This window comes from Alligator mississippiensis, chromosome 1, assembly GCF_030867095.1.
Source record: "Alligator mississippiensis isolate rAllMis1 chromosome 1, rAllMis1, whole genome shotgun sequence".
In the NCBI taxonomy this organism is placed as follows: domain Eukaryota; kingdom Metazoa; phylum Chordata; order Crocodylia; family Alligatoridae; genus Alligator; species Alligator mississippiensis.
The window spans coordinates 449984777-450005898 of record NC_081824.1 but is presented as its reverse complement, the minus strand read 5'-3'; the positions used below and the strand labels follow the sequence as shown (position 1 = coordinate 450005898).

At 50.2% G+C, this 21122-nt stretch overlaps 1 long non-coding RNA gene and 1 other non-coding gene across 2 annotated transcripts; one reads left to right on the top strand and one right to left on the bottom strand.

Moving 5' to 3' along the window:
• Nucleotides 1-3508: 3508 nt before the first annotated feature.
• On the top strand, nucleotides 3509-3695 carry LOC132247948 (U2 spliceosomal RNA). Its single transcript, XR_009459333.1, has one exon. It is a non-coding gene; the product is annotated as a U2 spliceosomal RNA (small nuclear RNA).
• A 1808-nt stretch (nucleotides 3696-5503) lies between these two features.
• Nucleotides 5504-21028, bottom strand: LOC132248373 (uncharacterized). Its single transcript, XR_009459556.1, has 2 exons — nucleotides 20760-21028; nucleotides 5504-16191 (listed from the first exon to the last, which is right to left on the bottom strand). It is a non-coding gene; the product is annotated as an uncharacterized LOC132248373 (long non-coding RNA).
• Nucleotides 21029-21122: the final 94 nt, after the last annotated feature.

The following is a 21122-nucleotide window of genomic DNA, read 5'->3' as shown; positions in this document are numbered from 1 at the left end:
GCTGACTAGGCGTCACAGAGGACCCTCCCAGGAGGGTGAACCAGCAGACACGAGCTGGTGACAAACCCCCCCACAATGTCGGGGTGCCGACAGGCGGCTGTTGACCCCTGGCCATTGATTGACCCCCAGAGGCAGAGGGACTCTGAGCCCAGAACCCCAGCTGACAAGACCCACCTCCCGGCAGAGGACCCCGGATCCCGAGAACACTCCCCAGACAATGGTTGAGCCCCCTGAGAAATGGCAGACCCCTCCAAACTCCCACAGCCCCTCGGTGCTAACAGCGTACCCTGAGCAGCAATGGCCCGCAGACCCTGGTGGTCCCAAGGAAGACCCCTCCCCCCCCAAGACTCCCACCATCCCCTGGTGGAGGAGCCCCGAACCCCCAACACTAGATACCCCTACAGATGACCCAGGGGGAGGTGCAGACAGGGCAGTGCTCATATTCCTCCTCTTCCCCCTCCCCGAGAAGCTGTCATGCCCGACCTGCCACCCACAAAGACAACACAGGTCACACAACGACATGCAATAACACCTACGTCGCTTCCACCAGCTCTGCCTAGCATTCTATTGCGCCCTCTGTGGCACCGAGTACGAGACCCTGAAGCTCCTGAAGAAGCACCACAAGGAATACAAAGGCCACGGAGCCGAGAGAAGACCTGGCATGCTGCCACTGCCCGTCAGACCCAAGCCACAGTGCAAAGACCAGCCACCCTGCTAACAACCCCCTGAAGGTCTGGTCCAATGGATCCCCTGATGGAGAGGCCTGCCCCAGAAATGCCACCACACAGGTCTAAGCCCAGGGATCCCCGACCAGACGTGATGCCCGAACCAGAAAGTCCTCCTCCCGGACCCCCAGAGCCACCCGACGCCGCTGGCCCACTGAAGATCCCAGAGCCACCCGAAGACCACAGACTGCAGCCACAGAGGCAACCCAGGTGACAGTGCTGTGACCCGGCACCAGCCTCCTAGCTCCAGAAGCTCTACTGGACCAACCATCCCAAGGCACTGAGAGAGATCCTGGAGGGACCGTCAGCTTTCTGCCAGGTCCCCCCAGAGACTCTGTTCAACTACTTCAGCAGGGTCTTCTACCCCGCAGCAGAAGCCGCCGCCCCACATCCTGCAACCATTGAAGTGGACAATGCCCAGAGGACCAGGAAGCAGCGTGCGGTGGTGTGGCTGGACATGTCCAATGCCTTCGGCTCCATGCCCCACCGCCACATCTTCAGCACCCTCCATGAGCTGGGCCTACTGGGTGGCATCATCGTGGTGCGAGAGCTCTGCCATGGATGCACCACAACCTTCTGTGCCACTGACGTAGAGACCACGGAGATCCTCATCCAGTTGGGGGTGAGACAGGACTGCCCCCTCAGCCCCAGCTTAGCCATGGAACTGCTCCTTTGAGCCACAGCCTGCCCCAGCAGGCTCCTCCTGTATGGCCAGAAGTTGAGTGTCCTGCCCAACACCAATGGTCTCATTCTCCTCATCCCTGATGCCACCCAGCTGCAGCAGATGCTGGACGTGATATCCAAGGCGGCCAAGTGGATGGGCCTGCGCTTCAACGTCACCAAGTGCACGTCCCTGCACATGGACAGCAGGCAGAAGAGCCGCATCCTGGACTCCAGCCTCACAGTCCAGGGCCAGGATCAGGACAGAGCTCAGGACAGAGATGAGGCACCTGCGTGATAGTAAGACCTACTGCCACCTAGAGACGCCCACCAGGCACTGGTCCAAGCAGATACCACAAGATGCCACCAATGGGATTGTGCAGGATGCCTGCAAGCTGGACTCATCACAGCACTTATCTTCTGCCAGGGGGCCAGCAGGGAACACCTTCCTCATTCCCCACGTCGTATTCATCCCAAGAGCCTCGGCGGTCCCCAAGACCCTCCTCAAGAAAGCGGATGCCAAGATCCAGTGGCTGCTCAAGAAGCAACTGCACCTGCCACTAAAAGGCCAGCAACGAGGTCCTGCACATACCCTACTGGCAGGGAGGTGACAACATCCCCCTCATGGGAGACCTCTGCAACATGGTGGTGGTCACATATGCCATTTGCCTCCTGACCTGCCCAGATGCCATGGTAAAATGTCATTGCTGCCAGCACCCTGGAGGAGATCACCCACAGAGGATCCCGAGACAGCCAACTGGATGCAGCTTGGCGACCTTCCTCAGTGGCCTGCTGGAGGGCGAGTTCAGCAGAGACAGCAAGGACTTTGCATCACCGTGGAGCCGAGCCTGCAACACCACATGCCGCCTTCAGAAACACATTGGCTGCTCCTGGATCTGGACCAAGGAGTGCCAAGAGTCTCCCTGGAACCAGCCCTGCATGCCGACCGCATCACAGTGACACCCTGCATGAGGACCTTCCTGAGCGGTTCCTGAAGGACCCCAACCGAAACAAGTAAGCTGGTGACCTGAAGGCCAAACCCAACCAGGGTAAGGTCTTTGACATCACCTTGAAGTGGGACTCCAGCAATGACTTGATACCCAGCAGGAGTGTCATGCACTTTGCAGACTGGCACTTCCTCTACCGCGCCCGCCTCAACTGCCTGCCTCTGAATGGGGCTGTCCACTTCGGCCACTGGGACAAGAGATGCCAGTGATGCGGCTACACAGCGGAGACCCTCCCCCACGTGCTGTGCAGCTGCAAGCTGCATGCCAGAGCCTGGCAGCTCCACCACAACACTGTCTAGGACCACCTGGTGAGGGCCATCCCAGCCACAGCGGGGGAGATCTCTGTGAACCGCACTGTCCTGGCCTGAGAGCCAGATGTGACCCAACAATCAGCATGAGCGAAGAGGCCAAGAAGGGCACGATCATGGACGTAACCATCCCCTTCAAGAACCGGCGCCAAGCCTTCACCAATGTCCGGGGTCACAAGCGGGAGAAGTACACCCCGCTGGCCAACATCTTGAGAGGCCGTGGCTATAACAGCACAGTCCATGTGGTCACTGTGGCAACGCTTAGACCCTGGGATCCCAGCAATGAGATCGTCCTGCGTGCCTGCTGCATCTCCCACCCCTATGCCAAACTGATGCCCTGCCTCATGGCATCAGACATGATCCACTGGTCCCACGACATCTACGTGGAGCACATCACGCGCTATCACCAGTACTCCGACCCCCCAGACCGACTGCCACTGGACTGGACTCAGGGGACCACCTGAACCTGGTGCTGCAATTGATAGACTTTGAGCAGAAGGTTCAAAAATGGACCACCCCGGTCCACCAGAAGAGGAACCCTGCAATGAGACTCTATATATTGACTGAGGAAACGGTCTTCAGCCTACTCTCTCCATTACAGACCGTTGTACTGATTTGTGTGCATCTCTCCTCTGTCTTGGTGTTGCAACCCCCCTGCCTCCCCTGTCCCCACCCCCTGGCTTAGTTGGATAACATCATATTTTTTGAAACCTAGTTGAATTCCCCTCCTCATCCCCCAACCCTCTTTTGTTAGTCCCTCCCTCAGGCGGTCTATATTTCCTTACTGGCTTTGTCATCTTTTTGGTTCATAACTCTTAACATCCACTAATAAAATTCAAATCTGTTCTTATCAGTTTAATTGCTGATAACAACCTTGATGGGAACACTGATGCATTAAAAGCATTCTTGGCACAGGGAGAGGGCCTCCAGGTTTGCTTCAACCACTCCAGGTATCAGCCTAGTATTGCAGTGCTGCTGAGCCAGATGCCTGCTCCCCTACTAGGGGAACTCCCCACTCAGATCCAAGAGCAGCACAGGCCTGGGCCTGGGGCCTGAGTCACTACTCCTGGGTGACCGCTGGGGGGGGGGGGGTGGTCAGGCCCTATGCAAATTGGGGCCAGCCAGTTCACAGGGAGGCTGGAAGGGGCTTAGGCCAATGCATGGGTGCACACTCACCTCCCTGCCAGTCTGGCAGATGGCAGGCTGGGGCAGCCCCTGTTGCCAACAAGTACAGTGGCCTCCCTCCCTACCCCTCAGCCTCTCCAGGAAAGCCGCCTAAGACAAGATGCTGCCTTCGTCGAGCATTAGAAATCACCAGCACCAGCCAAGGCAAGAGGAGCAAGGGGGGGAAAGCCAAGCCAAGACACAAATAGCCAACCCCAAGAGCACGTAGGCATGCGACTGGCAGGAATGAAGGAACAGGCAGCACCTCACTGGTTGCCTGCCTGCCAGGAAGCCTCCCCCCAGAAATGCAACTGTGCCCTACAATGCCCCACCCCACCACACACCTGCAATGCCACCCACAGGGCCACTGACTGACTGTGGCTTTCCTGCAGGGGAACCAGGCACTGTGGGACTGCCACCCAACCACAGCCCCATCCAGAGAGCCTTCAGGCCCTGCCATGACCAGGCCTCATCTTGGTGGGCCAGGGCCCATCTTACCCTCAGCCCTGGTCCTCTCTGACCTGACCTCACTCATCAGGCCCCCTCGGCCCCTGGCCCTGATCCACCTCTGGCCCTGGGCAGCTAATCTTGAAGGCTCATATCAGGGCAGCCGGGGTGAAACCCAGCTGTTTCCTGGCTTGCCCAAGAGGGACCCAGGAGGATGGCAGAACAGGAGAAGACAGCAGAGCAAGATCCGGGCCAGACATGAGGGTGATCAATGGAGGAGAGACCCACAGGACTGCAGTGCTTTGAAAAGGTCAGGTACCTGAGGGGAGCAGGCCATGGGAGCAAGAGGTGGTGGGAACCCCAGGGTAGGTCAAGACCAGCAAGCTCATCATGGGAACTCCCAGCAAAGATGGAGTCCAAACCCTGGTATTCAATAGTTATAGGATTTGGATGGGGTCATGGAAGGCATAGGTAATTTTACATGCACAGGTGAGACATGGATGGGATTTATCACCTTCCTTCAGTAATTTCTTTTGGGTCACCCCAGGGTTATTTTGGACAGCCCAAACTACGTAGTAAGCGAGGGGGCACTTGATTTTTTTTGTTCTAGGACTGTTTGCTTTGGGTGTGGGGAAAAAGGCTAATACTTGTCTAACAAAAATAACATGCATCATGTGCAAGGAGGAGGGATATATCCCTTGGGATTGCCAGACCTCATACACAAATAGAGCAAAAATGGGGAAAGCGGGGAAGGGGAGGGAGGAGGTGGAATCTGAGAATGTATGTGAAAGTGATATGAAATGATCAATGGGAGACGCGCACATCTATGGAGCTGGGTAAGGGGGAAGGAAGGGTAATTGAATTGGGGTCAGGGGTGGTTATTTGTGGAATGAAGCCAGTGGCTCAGTGCATTACAAGGGATAGGGGAAGAAGGGGGTGGAAGAAGAGGTGAAGATTTGTTGTATATGGATGATGTCACTATAGTAGTTTGGGGTAGAAGGTCAGTGGAGAGAGTCTTGGGACATGTAGGGAGTGACAGGGAGGCATTGAGAGACATGGGTTACAGGTGCTGGGGAATCATTTAAAAAAAAGGGTTGGGGTACATTTTGAGATGAAGGGGAAAAGGAAGAGGGTGTGGGAGGAGTTGGGGGCATGGATACAGAAGGTGGTGGGATTGTGGGGTACAAGGGGATTATTTTGGGGGTGGGGGAAGGTGGAATTGGGCAAGCAGGTGCTGCTGCCTATTATTTTGTTTACGGGGAGGGTTCACGCTCCTTCATGGTTGCAAGTGCAATACATTTTAAAGAGAAGTTGGCATTTTTTTGCGTGGGGGGAGGGGAGAGGATGGCAAGGGGGAGATTTGTAAAACTGGTGAATTGGGGGGCTGGGGTTACTCAAAATAGAGCTTTTTCTGTAAGTGCATGTGGTGGCTGTGACTAAGGGAAGTGAAAAAGGGAGAGGGGTTACTGGGGAAATTGTTGAGACTGGGGAGAGCAGTTGTTTAGGGGTTACAGTTGTTGGCAATGAGATGGATGGATTTACAGGCTGAAGGAGAAAGAAAAAGAAATGATACATTATGCTAGGATGGGGTTTTGTTTTGTTTTTTTTATAAAGGGCAGAGGGACTAAAGAAGCTAGGCACAGAAGGGTGGGACAATGCAAAACCACTATTTAAAGTAATAAGCAGGGGGAAGCGACAAGGTGATGGATGTAGGGGATCGATCAAGGGCATAGGTGAGAGGTTTGGAAGGGGATAGTAGGTAAAAGGTGGCATTTATTAGCAAGGAAGGGGTTGTTTTTATGGTTAAGGAATGTTTGCAGCTGGGGTATTATTAGGCATGGGGATATATGGGAAAGGAAGGGCAACTGAAGCAGTGAGTATGGCAAAACGTGAATTGGGAAGAATAGTTTGCCCCTACAGGGGACTGGATAAGAAGATTGGGGGCGGGGAGGCGGCAAGTGTGGTGTCGAGGGATGACAATTATGATAAGGGATGTGTAAGAGGTGAAGCAGTGGGGATGAAGATAAGCCAGTTGTAAATACATACATACACACTTTTGTTAAATGTGTTACAGATAACAGAAATCTTTAACATGTTGGATATATGATTTACCAATGTGTAAGGTGACATGGAACCAGGTTGTGCAAGGTATCTGTGGCTGAATGATAAAGGGTTGTAGATGCTTCTAAATCTGGAGATGGTTTTGTTGGGTTTTGTGTTGCAAGGTGGAAAGTTTGGTTGAGGTTGGGCATTTTAAATTCGTTACCTTATTAATAAAAGAAAACCTGTAAGCATCCTGGTGGCACATGAAAATTATTGCATCTGGGACAGAACGTTTTAGGGAAAGGAAGGCATATAGTGTCTTTTGGGAGAGGCATGCAGAGGAATTAGCATGGAAGAGACAATTAACAGAACTGCGCTTTCAAGCCAGAGCAGACTCCCATGAAAGAGGGCTGTTTTAAGAACGTTCAATGATGTAATTGAACTGGAGGACATCCAACATTGTCTGGAGGCTAAAGGAAAAAGAGAGTCCTTTGGGTGGACAGAGCTTTCAATAAGAACAAAATATGGACCGGTTCACGGAGAGCTGGAATGGCGAGAGATCATTGAGGAATCAAACATCTTCCTTCCAGCTTCTGTTTGGGTCCCCATAGGGAATATATCTATTATTTTGGTCAACCAAGGTGACATAGTAAATATAATGGACCAGGGCCCATTGAAACATGTTGTCCATTGACAATAAGTTGCTGATGCAGTGGGATGGGGTATAGGGCAGGGGTATGCAAGGCTGAAGTAATGTGCAAAAACATGGTGGGAGGAGGGGCACAATTTTGAAGAGTGCCCCCACTCATAAGGAAGGAAATGTCAGAACGGGAGGGAGAGAAGATGGAAGGGGACAGCGAGTCCCTGGTATCCCTTCAGAGGATGGAAACATTCAGTATGGGAAGGAAGATGGCTGGGAGAGTATTGGAGCTCAGGACAAAGATGAATTTATTTGAGGAAGTAGAGAAGCTGGCTACATCAACTGTAGAAATTGTTGTAGAGCAATGGACAGCCACAGTAGAGGAGAGGGAGGCAGGAGAAAAAAGTGACAAGAAGTGCAAGGGGCATGGGGTTAATTGGTGTAAGTAACTATTTGGAAATTCTTTTGGGCAGGGAAAGCCTTTGCTGGAAACATCATGCAACCAACCAAAGAGTGAAAGTGGGGATACCAAAGCAAAAACGGGAAGAACAAGAAAAGAGGAGTGAGAAGGGAAAAGATATAGGGGAAGAAGCAAGACTGACAAATGGTGTAAGTGAAATCAGGAGGAGAGTCGGGGTGGGGGCAGCTTTTCTAATAGCCCGTCAGCTATTGTAAGCTAGGCTTAAGCAACAGGGATGTGGAGGGTGGGGGTTGAGAAGAAATGGAGGTATGAGGGGGGAGGGAGGAGGACACTTGGGGAGTAAGACAGGGGAATGCATTTCATATTGTGGAACATGAGAAATTTGCTGAGATGGAGGTAAATGGGAGCAGATTAAGAGGGTTCTAAAAGATAAAGGACATGCTAGTCCTTCAGAAGCATAGGATAGGATGAGGAAAAAAGGTGCTGGGAATATGGGGAGGGAGAGGTTTGTCTAAGACAGGGAAGGTAAAGCTAATCAAGTCTGTGATCTTACCGATCCTGCTGTTCATAGGGTGGGTATACCCTCCATCGTGGAGGCAAGCGAGGAGGATACAAAGGGAATTGTGTGTGTGTTTCTGGGGAAGTAAGGGAGAGAGGGTAGCACGTAGGGAGCTTTATAAAGCGGGGGAGCTAGGGGGATGGGGTTTTCCAGAGATGGAAACGTTCATATATGGGCACAGGGTGGCGGCATTAGACAGGGAGGCACGGAGAGGGGAAGGAATAGTGGGGAAATGGGTAAAGTACTGGGGAGGTAGAGTTTTGAGGGAATGGGGGATATTTGGAGAAAGGTGGACAGGCATGTGGGCAGGGAAACCATCACAGCACATGGATAGGCTGGCGGCATTTGTCAGGGCAAAGGGTTTGGTAAAACGGGATGGAAGGATTACAAAAGGCGAGGGTAATTTTCAATGCAATTAGGGAGGAAGATGGATTAACGGATGTGGGGAATTTGGTATGGGAACAGGTGAGAGAGGTGTGGAGGGGAATAGAAGACACAAGGTGGAAAGGGTTTCACAGGGAAATAGCGTGGTGTATAGTTAGGCGGGTGCTATCAGTCAGAGAAGTACTACACCGATAGAGGCTGGTGAGATCGGCAGAAAGCCTGGGGGAGTTCTGTACAAAGGAAGAAAATGGTTTTTGGGAGTGCACGTCTGCAAGAAGGGTATGGGGAAGAGTAGGGAAGTTTCTAAGGGCAATAGGGTGGGCACAGGGGGTGTCCTATGAGACCGCAGTGTATGGACCAGTGAAACAAGGCAATGGGAAGTGCGGGTGATTTTGATGGGGATGAGGGTGCCATTATGGAAAGTGAGGTGTTTGTTGATAGGGAAGGGGGTATGCTTTACACAAAGGGAATGCGTACAGCTGGGGTATTATGAGATTAAAGACTACATGAAGGGAAAGGGAGAAAAGGGCAAAGGGAGTAGGGCATGGCAAGGCATTCGGTGGCAGGAATTATTCCAGCCGGCCGGGATAGGGAGGAGGGAAAGAAAAAGCATCGGGAAGTAGGGAAAGGAAATGCGTCAGGAATCAGGGAAGGTGAAAACCAAGTGAGGAAAACAGTAATACTGAAACAAAAACGAGTTGTGTATGCTATAAATAAAGACGTGTGGAAAATGTGGTAAAGGCAAATAAAAAGAAGGGAAATACGAGACCACAGGGAAATATTGTGTAAAATGTGAGGATGCATTATAAATGTTGAAAGTGTCCCAAGAACCTGTATGAGAGAGCAAAATGTATTGTCATGGATTGCATTGATGATTATGTAAGAGGAGGATCTGGTGATCCAATTGTGAAGAAATTGTGATGGAGAAAGGAGACAGGAAGTTCCCACGGTTGTGTCATGCATTATTGATTCATGTATGATATTGTTTATTGTGAGATATTGACAAAAGGAGGCGGTGTGGAGAGATAAAGAAATATTTAATATTTCCTTAATAAAAAAATAGAAGGCAGAAAGCGTGCTGTACAGCCTACATGAAGATCAAAACATCCTCTAGCAAGAAACAAGTCACGGGGCATGTCATTAGAAAGAGCATTAAGGCAAAGAGCAGCGAATAGCGAGGCAGCAGGAATAACCTAAAGGCACAGTAGGGATCACCATTAAGATGGCTGCATTACCATGCCCACATCCCTCCTCTCAACATCCCATGGTGAAATCTTTGCATGGCTTCCACAGATCATCCCCTTCTCCACAGGGGCATTCTGATCAGGGTACCACTTCTTCCTCAAAAGATGGAAAGACAGAGCTGGCAGGGACCACAAGAGGTCCTCTAGTCCAGCCCCTGCCCAAGGCAGGGTCATCTCTATCCACGGTACCATATTACTACTAGAACTAAACCAATGGCATTGTCACACACCCACAAATCACACGACCCCAAGATGTCCTTTTGCTTCGCCTGTGGCAATAGTAACCCATGTCCTCCTTCTGCAAGGGTTGTTAAAAGATGCTGAATGGCACACAAGGAAGAGGTCCATGCCTCTGCTACAAGAAGGCACTCATCCCCACAATCTGTACCCATCTGACCAAGGGGTAAAACTTCTTCCTGACCTCAAACTGGGTGACCAGCTTGACCCCGAGCAAAGGGGCAAGTCCCTCTAGCCAGGAACCTACAGGTTTTACTTGAGGAAGGAGTATTGGCAGTCTCCAGCCTTGGTGACAGTCGCTCAACGCTCCTGAGGAAGGAATATGCCTACCACAACACACAGCAAAGGACAAAGAAAAGAGTCTTTCCCAGCCTCATGCTTCTGGGCTTCACTGGTTGCCTCATGAGACACAAGCAGAGTAAAGCATAGGCACAGTTACTCCTAGATCATTCCTGATCAATGTTTACCCGACCTCTTTTTCAACACCCCCAGTGATGAAGGCTCCACAACTTCCCTCAGCAGTCTAGTGTACTGCTGCGCCCTTTTAACAGCCAAGTCCTTACACCTATCCAACAGTAGCAAGACCAGCCCTCTGTTCACGGGACATGAATAAAACAAACCAAGCCTTTCCTGTGGCCCTCTTGATGACATCCAGGTCAGTCCCGAATGCCCTGCCCCACTCCACAGGCATTAAGAGGCACTGGAGCACAACTTCACCTCAAGCTCTCCCTCCTTGACCTCATCCTCTACCACCCGCTCTCATGACAAACTGCTCAGTTCCTTTCCTTCAGCACTATGCACATACTGCTGAGACATCAGCACTGTGCGCCACCATTCCCACATATTCCTAACACAGATTTACATTGCCCGCCACCCCTTACAAGAGCTCTCTACAGCCCCTACACTCCTCCAACCACATATTTGTATTTCCAGAAGACCCATCATTACACAACATTTCTCCATACCCACCACCCCTTTTAGCATGAAGTGGTCAATAAAGCCCAAGGGTAAAACATCTTGGGCACCATCTAAAATACAAATAAAAGCATGACCACTCCTGTGCCACTCTCCACCCTTGTCTTCACTCTCTCCCTTTCAAATCAACCCTTTAAAAATGCCATCCACAGGGATGGGCCAGGAACCACTGAGAGTATGACAAAAGCCAGCAGAGGCCTACCGTTTCTGGTCTGGCTTCTGTTAGACTAGGAAGTGGCTTCAGGAGCTTGACTGCCTGGATGGCCTCATTGAGCCCAGGTGGGACCAGGCTTCTGCTCTGACCTTGCTGAGATGCCACCTGCTCAGGAGATAAGATCAGATTGAGAACCTGCAAGTCCAGGGCCCTGATCTGGCCTCCTTACAGTATATCCAGGAATTGTGCTAGAAGTGGCGGCTTTTGGGCTAGCCTTCTTTGGGTGGCTCTGACAGAAGGCTCATACATTTTCTGCAGGTTGCTAGAAATAGTCTGCCAGTCCATAACCTTGCCAGTCAAACACATTAATACCATTTCCTCCCTAACTTCTGGTTGTCAATGGTGATTTTTTGAGTTGGAATTCCTTATGCCCCCAGCCAAAGAGGATGGTTTGGGGACTGCCAGGAATAGGTTGTCTTTGTGCATAGCTTTGCCAGGGAGATGTAGAAGACAGGGTGGGCACGCAGAACATCAGATAGCTACAAGCAGAAGGACACCATGTTGGTGACTGCAGAGATGGCATAGAGTCCTAGATACCCAAGACCTTGTTTGACAGAGTTGAGGGGTGGCTTTCAGGTATTAGGAAGAGAGCGATTCTTTACTCCTACAATGGACGTGGAGCCCCCCCCCCCCGAGCACTGTTTGTAGCCTAAAACTAGACCTTCTTGGCAGGCTAGTGGTGGTGCTTCACGTCATCATGTATTCATTGCAAGTGGGTTCCCAGTTCTGTGACTACAGGGGTGGAGATGTTGGACAGGGCTGTGGGGAAGTAGGGATGAAACCCACACTTGGCATCAAGGGGCTGCACTGGCTGGGTGACAGATCCAAGTTGTTGTATGCAGATATAGACACGGGCAGGAGCACAAGCCAGTCATGGTGATGGCAGTTAAGGAAGCCTCATTTAGCATTGCTCCAGCACCTGGTTCTCCCTTGTCTGCCAGTGTTAGACAGACTAGAGCTCCTGCTCTACCCCCAAAAGGGACAGAAAATCCCACATGTTGGACATGAACAGAGGGCCCAAGACTGATACAGTACAGGTAAGCACCCCATGCAGCCAAAACAAATGTCCCAAGTTACTGGATCCAAGTTGAGTGGGATGCCCACAATGGACTACTCCATTGTAATGGGGTTCACCCTGTGCCTCACTAGGAGGCACCTCTCTTTGCAGAAACACTTGTCCATTAAGTTGTCCATAGCACCCAAGCCCACAAGGACTGACAGCTGTACTGCTAACCAGATGGCATGGGCAAGGTCCTTTTGCTCCACAAGACTAGCAGAGGCCCAAAGCTCACAGCTGGTTGTTCTAGGTCTCCCACAGATACAGTTCCCTGGATTTCTAGAGCAGTAGATCTTCCTGGGGCACCAGGAGACCTGGGATTGTGGTGTGGGGTCCCCTCTCATGGCCATCTTTTCCACACACTCCTCTGGAAGGCAGTGGTAGATCCACAAAGAGCTTGGGGCCCTTGACTGAGCTAGCAGGGGACTCAACAGGAACAAGTTCATCCTTCAGCTCCTCACTAAGCCTCTGGCAGAATTGCCACAACTTCAATCACCTCATTCCACTTGAGGCCAGGGGCCTACCACTGACGTGAGCCACTGTGGGCTTTAGCTGGCTGCCATGCTGAACATTTTAGGGGGCTATTTTGGCAGAGATGAACTGCAAGGGGTGGGCAGGTGCCTATGGGACTTCTTCCCTGTAAGGCTTGGATGGACAATTTGAAAGACTGAAGCCCTCGAGGAGCAAGGAAGCCCAGGTCAGGACTTCTCCCTGCAAGCAGGCCAACCATTAGTCCCATCTTGGCCTGGTCTGTGGAACAGATGATGGGGCACAGTGGAAAGAGCAGGCAACGCTGATCCAGGAATCCCAAAACACTTCTTTGGATCTGGCTCAAGTGCACTGGGAGTGGGACTTGTGGTAGCAGCAGCAGTCTTCTGACAGCAGGGCCCCAGCCAAGGCTCGATTGTTGCTTCATCTCTTGGGGATGGTTTTGCTCAGCATTTGCCAGGCTCCAGCTTTAGCCTGTGCCCCTTCCAGGCAGTCCAACAGCTCTGGTTTTTCCCCTCTAGCTGTTCAAACAGTGCCTGGAGCTGCTGAACTGCCTGCTGGAGATGGGCGATCATTTCTTGGGATTCAGGGGGTTGGAGGGCTTGCAGGGATTCTCGGGCAGAACGGAGTTTGTATTTCTACTTTGGGTCCTGCCCCACAGCTCCAAAAAGACTGGTCCAGGTAAAAGGTTGGGACCGAGGCATTGGTGGTCTGGCCTAATGATTGGATACTTGAAGCATGGAGGGCAGTCCAAAGTGGTTACCTAGGGACTGGGGGTATCAGGGGGTCGGTACTGGAACTGGAAGCCGCTGTCAAGATGGAACAGGGCCAAAAGCTGCAGCCAGAGACAAGGTACTCCCTGCATCTTCTTCCAGGGTACCCACAGATTAGTCCAATTGGTAGGCATCCTAACTGGTCCCTAGCATGATGTTCTCCCACATTCATTTGCACAGTGATCCATGTCTGAGCCAAGGCTGAGGTAAGCCTCACTACCCTTCATGTATCTCATGGGCTCACCCGGGATCCTGTTACTGGGGGCCATAAGTTTCTCTTTCCAGAGGTGATGATGTATATGGGCACCTTGGACTGGAGGGGAACAAAAGCTCTGTTCAGTCAGCTGCCTCTCAGCTGTTGTCCAGCACCTGCAGGAGTTCATCAAGTCACCCTCAGAAGCCAGGAGGTTTAGCTTTTGGTCCTGGGCCCTTGGTAAGCCTCCAATGGTGGGACTTGGGAGGCAGCCTCATTTCAAGTTCGGAACAGCATTTCACCATTATGATCAGGAAGTGACAGTGTAGTTGTTGTAGGCCTTGGGGACCATGTGTGGAAATCTGGCCTGATATCCCAGCTCCTGGAAGACGCATGGCTAAGGCACTGAGCCAGAGGCCTGCACTGATCTCCACATGGACACCTTGCCGTCTCGGTGCTGTCGTAGGTCATCAGCAGCCAAGGTGCATTCAACAGCCCTCGCTGGACATGAAAGCTTTCTGGTTCAGGCTACAATCCACCCATTCACTGCCCAGTCCATGATCTGAGCTGTGTTGTGGCCCAGCATATTGTTTACATTTAAATATGGTGGAGCAAAGGGTGATGGGCCCTTCAGGGATGCAGATGGTCAGGCTCACTGTTTTTGTGGATGAGCCAGGTCATTACCTTCTTCCAGGACTTGGCCATGCAGCCAGAACTTCCATCAGGTGGCCAGAGACATCAGCACAAGGCCGTCTGGGTCCCACTTCGTTAGCTGGACTCAGTGCGGTCTTGGTCTGGAGCTGTAGTCCATGTCCTGCTCTAACCTCCACCTCTTCCAGCAATAAGCTTAGCTTGGCAGACAGCTTGAGCGTAACTGGCAGCAAGGGTCCCCGAGGCAGGTCTGTAGATCACATTGACAGGCAGCAGCCTTCACCATTGAGGACACCACCATAGTAGGCAGTCTCTCCTGCAGGGACTGTGCAAGATAACCTGGGACCCACCAGATCTCACTGCCTCAGGGAAGACTGAACAGTCCAGTTTCTGGATCCCAGAGCTGGTTGCTGATGTGCAGGCCAGAGCTGTGGTGAGTAACTGGAGCCACACAATGACAGGTGCAGACAGTGGACCTTGCACAAGTTGGTATTGGGGATACTATGGGCTTATGCTGATCTAGAGCAGCATAATCTACACACTACCAAGCCATAGCCTGGAAAAAAAAGAAGGAAGTCTCTTGGTTGCGGCCAACAGTAATGCGCTAGACAAGGAACAAGGAGTTGTCTCTTGGAACGTGTTAATAGTAGCTGAAGGCAACAGCTGTAGTGCCCCACCACCTATTTTTATATAATTAGCCAGTTGGTCTCCAAGTGATAAGGTGTTCTTGCTAACCCCATATGGTAATCCTCCCTTCAGGCCCATCATGGCCATTTGCAATTCTTATGCCATACTACAATAGCATGGCTCAAGCAGGAGGCGTCCAAACTGTTTCTAGGAGACCAAGTGAGCCTTACAGATATTACCGTTGTTTCATCAGTCAAGGAAAGGAATAAATCAACTCATCCAACTAAGCCAAAGCAAATAGAGCAAATGGCCTAAATGATGGCATACTTAAGTAGACCATCCCAATACACAGCATCATGTCTTTGGCTTGAAAGCCTTAGTAACAGCAACTGATCTAACCAGATGCATCTGTTAGAGGAAAATATATTTACCCACGTGTCCAGTTCCTTGGAACAAAGCTTTTTTCTTTTCCATAATTCTAGCAGCTTTGCCAGCATGGACCATAAGTCAGAGGCGAGAAGAACACACAATAGGTGCAGGCAACAGCAGCAGCAGCGTTCCACGATGGTGTGGGGAAAGATACAGTTCTGGAAGGGAGGGTTCTGCATCTTGCTCAGAAAGGTGAAAACCCCACCTAACTGACACCTTCACAATCCATACAAGAACTGCTTTGCTTCAGTTCCAAGAGGTTCCAGGGAAACCAAGCAATGTCAATAAAAACAGGTCACAGCCTTTGCGATGGTACTGGAACAAGCTGTCTCTAAACACAGGGCACAGACTACAAGGGAAAGTTCGAGAACTTCCCAGATTCTAAGCCAGCTGCTGCCAGTGCGTGCTACCTCCCTCCCAAGTTTCCCCAGTTGGTGCAAGTGAGAATTTGTTGTGCACTTGTGGGTTGCTGGACATGCACTGCAACAAGCATGTGTTCTCTTGCTTTGGCATGTAACAATAAGGCATCAGACTGAACAGGTCACCTGCTCCTTTTCTCCACTGAGGGGTGGCAATTATGGGAGCCATGACTGTACCTTAAGTCTTTGTCCAAGCCTGCAAAAGAAGTCCTGATCCCTGAAGGGCTGCAGGCTCATCTCTTCACAGCCTGACAAGTCCCAAGGTTTGGGGAACAGGTGGCTGGCCCACTGCTGGAGAGAAGAGCAGTTGCATGCGACTGGTCTCTTGTTACAAAGGCACCTGGGATGGCTGTCCATCTTCCACTGCCTTAGTTAAGCAACAGCTGACAATTCTTTGGTCAGTCTGTTCCATGAAGTTTCCAACTTCCAGCAGACTGCAGACTTCCCAGGTCTCTTCACCCAGCTTCAAAAGCCTATTCTGCAACTCCCACTTCAGCAGTTCAGGCCTGACTTCAAGCTGCGAGGCTAGAGATGGAAAGAGAGAAAAAGAGACAAGTGTGTCAGTAGCGTTAAGGTGGTTGTTACAGCCTTATGAATGCATGAAGCAAAGGAACCTTATGCCTATGAAGCTAAATATACTACAGGTTTTAGTGGCCACAAACTGGGACTCACTTCACTGGCCATGGCCAGAAGCAGTCAAGTCTGTTTTGTATCCAAGATCCGAATCATCCCAACCAGCAGAGCAATGCCCAGGCTTTCAATACATGAACAATACAGGTGCAAAGTTCAGATGCGGATGGACATTGCCCAGACACAGGATTTCTGTTTTGGGCTCACTGTAGCACCACTATGGGCATGTGTGTACACGTGTTTTACAATCAATACGTTATAGTACATATATTATTAATATGTTACAGAAAATTGTATCTTTCTACAAGGAGTACATGTATAGTCCTCCCCCGCCATAGAGAAAAAGCATTACGTGTTTTCACAAGATTTTGCACATGTACCAAACTACCTACTCCTGGACAATAAATGCAGTGCTCTAGGATGCTTGTACACATGCCAAAACTAGCCTTCAAAAGTGGCTTAATTGCCCTTTTGCACCACTTTAGTGGTGTTGCCGTTTACACACTTGGCAGCACATCGCACTTTCATTTCATGACAATGTACATTTTAAAGCAAAATATGCTGTGAACAGTATAGAAGGAGAGGAATTCAAGGCAGGTGTTTCAGGGCACCTTATGAAATACACCTCTCCTTTGAAAAGAGCTGCTAGGTACTTGGTTTCACTGGGCCCCAGGGGCAGTTGTAAGATCTGGAAAGGTGGCAGGGGAGGGGGAGGAGGGGCTGCCACGTCGCTCCATAACACAATGACTGTTTCTACAAATGATAAAGAAACTAAAAGCCTTGCTAATATGCTATGGGTCCAACCCAGCCTGGCCACAGACGGAGCAGCTCTCTACACTCCCACATACGCATCCCTGAGACCCTCTGCAGGGCCCCAAAATGCCTCCCTCTGCCCTTTCTGCACTGCCCTGCCACCTGCAGTGCCCCTTGCCTCTTCCACCCACCATCCCCTCTCACTCCTCCAAGTCCTGCCCTGCCTTCTCTCCATCCCATAAATCCACTATATCCTGCACATATGCATCCCACCATATCCCAGCTCTCCCAACTCCTCACTGCCCACCCCCAGCTCACTGAGCCCTCCCAAGCATTCAAACCTCATTGTAGCTCCTCATATCCCCTGGCTTCCCCCCTGCCCACAACCCCTTTTCATCCACCCAAAGTCTTCTCCTGCCTCCCAACCTCACCCCCCAGCACCTGCACACCTCCCTATACCTGCAGTGCCCCAATCCTTCCTCCCTATGGGGCCTCCTGCCCCCCAAAGTCCCCTCATGCTAGTGACCAACCCTCATCCTGCAGATGCTCATGGCCTTGCAAGTCCCTTCTCTAGAAAAAAACAAACAAACAACTCTCCCAAGCCCTTTCCTTCAGAGACCCTGACCATGAGGCATGTGGGGACAGGACTTCCCCCTCCCCCCACACATCCCCCCCCTCCTCCTTACACTAGGCCAACTGGCTTCTGTGCTCCACAGACAGAGACTAAGCTATCTCTGGTATCCCAAAGGTATCCGACAAGCAGCATCCCTACTGGGAGAATCAAATCCACCCATCCACCTCTGCCAGGCAGCGTTTGCATTATAGCTCAAAATACCACCTTTCCCTTCTATACGGCATGTGGGGGGCAAGGAGGTGTGTATGGGGCTTGGTTGGGAAGTGGTTGTGTGGGGGGTGTGCAGGAAGTTGTACGGGGTGTGGGCATGGTGGGTGGGGAAAGACTATGGATGTGTGAGACCATACAGGACGAGTCCCCAGACAACCCCAGACCCTAGATCTGCATTCAGGGGCAGACGGTGTGGACACATTGGCAAGATAGCATGCAGCTCCAGACATGGGCATGATAATTAGGGGCTCCTCCAAGGGAGGAGGCAATGGGCCCAGTTTGAATTTCTTGGAAAAATACATTTCTCCCTCTCCACATATATAGCAACATAGCATCTATCATAAGCTTCCCTTTACATACCTTACAAACAATTTGAACTCCTACATAGCCATTACTACCAATGCACCCATCTCCCTCATACCCACCCACAGACTTTATCCTAGTTCAAAAGCAGGAAAAGCTAAGAGACTATTTGGGTTTCACATTGGCCCAGGACCTTTTTGCTTTCTGGTACTGTTGCTGCTGTGGTGCAAGACCCGATTCTCAGTCACTCATTGGCAGGTTATGTGGAGCAATATAAAAGTGAGTAAGGAGGAAGTTGATTTTCATATTTCAAATAGTCAAAGGACTTTCCAGCTTCTTAACACATCACCCATTCCAAGCCTTCCTCAAACAAAGACGAAACAAAACAAACAAAAAACCAAAGCCCAATCCTTCAGCTTTAACAAGCAAAAGCAGGGCTCTTCCCCTCATAACACAAGCCCAGCCCTTTCTCCTTCCTAGCTATTAAAGCCACCCCAACCACCTCCCTTATGCTCTCTCAGCTAGCCCCTTCACTGTTTCCACCTGCAGGGCCACCCAGGGGCCTGATCCTCTCCACCTGCACCTCATCACCAATTCAGGCTGTCTGCACCTCTTAACTCACGTGGTCCCTTTGGAGAATTGCAGTAATACTTCTTGCTCATTATTGGAAGTCCAATACTATGTGCTCAGTGTATTTTCTCTGGGAAATTTGAGTCACACTCATTCATTAGGGGTTATTTGGCCTCTAATTTACTTCTGGCTAATGTCACACACATTACAGATTGACTAATGACCTGCTGTAGTCTCATGGCACACCTTAAATGAGCTGGTAATTCAAACACATTTCCTGACCACCTACTCCACAGCACAAGGGGCTAGGACCCTCAATCCAAACTGGCAGAAGGAATAGGTATATTCCTAAGATTCCTCCTGTACAAATTAGAAATTGCAAAGGCACAGCTCATCTGGTCCCCTTCTGCTACTGCTCGAATGTCTCCCTTAGGCTAGTGTCCCACTCACACCCAAGAACATTTGTTAGCAGTTCCTACAGCTGGCCAATACAAGGCTGTGGTTATCTACCACAACTGAACACAATTGAAGTCAGGGCAGTCACTGTAAACTTTCTGGATCAAAGCAATTAGCTCCCAACTCTTTTCAACAAGAGGCTTCCACTCAGTGGGGATCTTTCAGCTATGGCAACAAAGGCAAAGCAAAGGACCTTTTCCTTTATGTGCCAGATGTTTGTGCTGTACGAAAGGAAGTGTTTTTAGATTTTCCAGCAAGAACATGGAGATGACAAATTGCTATTTCCATATAGAATAAGGCCTTCAGTTTTCTCAGACAATAAATGTGTCTTCTAGTGCACATGCACTGCCACCAAGAACTATCTTTTTAACAACTTTAATCTCATGACATGGTGTAGCTGAGGTGATCCTTGAACAACAGCAGTCACTAAAGCACAGTTTAACCAGGTACAGCACAAATTCTGCAGCCTGGACCGTTTGCTTGCTCATTATGATGGTTTTCTATAGCTGGTTTATGAACACTTCGTTTATCAGCATGTCACAGGCAGAAGCAGCATCTTATCTAAGAATTTATAAGCACGTTAGATGGAATTGTTTTTAAATCGTTACTAGCACAGTAACCCATTAGCCTTTTTGGAGCTCATGTCATTTCTAATAGATTCTTTATTAAAAGTTCTCCCAATAATGTACTAATCCTCTGTAACGTGTTAAAAGTTGAAACTGTAATACAAGCAGTAAGGCCCAAAGTGAAAAAAAATCAGTATATCTGGCATATCCATTGAAGAGTCCCTTTTTTGTTCCCTGAAAATAGGGGGCAGGAGTGAACAGCAAGAGACTTTCCTGAGGTTTTACTTACAATATGCATTCAGCATTGTCCACAGAAACTGCTTATACAAATGACCTCTTTTTACCTGACTATGTAAGGGTCACTCTACTCATGTTTTCCATGCTTGACTCTGGTTATGTGCTAGAAGGGTAACTAAGAGTATTCCTGATCTGCACCCTCATTAGTATGCATGTTTCAGGAGGGGGCTTCTCACACCTTTTCTCACTGTTTGTGGCCTTGGGTTTACTGTTTGAGGTCTAAAACAGGCTATTGTAAAGGGCAGGTGGATCAAGTTGTGTGTCCACTGGCCTTCTCTGCCAAATCAGTGACACCTGTAGGCACACACCAGTTGGTAACACAAAGTTAGACAAGGGTCACTGATGGGTCAGCCCTCCTCTAAGCAGTGCCAGGTCTGCAATGGGGTAACCCTTCATTTTTATAGAAAGCTGCTATGTAAGTGGGAGAAAGAGGAGAGATCCCAGACAAGAGTCACTTCCTGGGTGGTCTTTTTAAGTCAATAAAAATCCCTGTAGTGGGTCCAGGGCTAAACCTGATACTTCCTGTTGCTAATGTGCGGGCCAGGAGCAATCCAGGGCCCTTTTGTGCACGCAGGCTGTGGCCAGCAGCCCGGGCACACGGGATCAGAGAAAACAGGCAGCAAGCTAGAATTAGTCACAGACACTTAGTGGTTGATTTAAGATTGTTTACTTACACCAAAGATGGTCACAGTGTAGGCTGGACAGTTTTCCAGGCACAGCTCCACTTAAATGCTTGTTCAAGGACTACAACAAGCTCGGTATCTCCTACAGATGTGTCAAAGCTCCGTGGATCCGTCTCCTTTGCACGCAGGGAGGGGTACATCTAGGAATCAATCAGCAACGGGAAGAGGCCAGAGGCTGATCAGACCCCTGTTGCCTTTTAAGAAATGCATTGGGTCCAAAAGGATCCACAGTACTTAGAGATCTTCCCACAAAACAACAAATTCTCTTTCTCTCCAACTTGGACAGAAACCACCCAAGCTTCTTATACGGCTAGCAATCCAATCACTAGCCGCCACGTGTGCATAATTTAACAC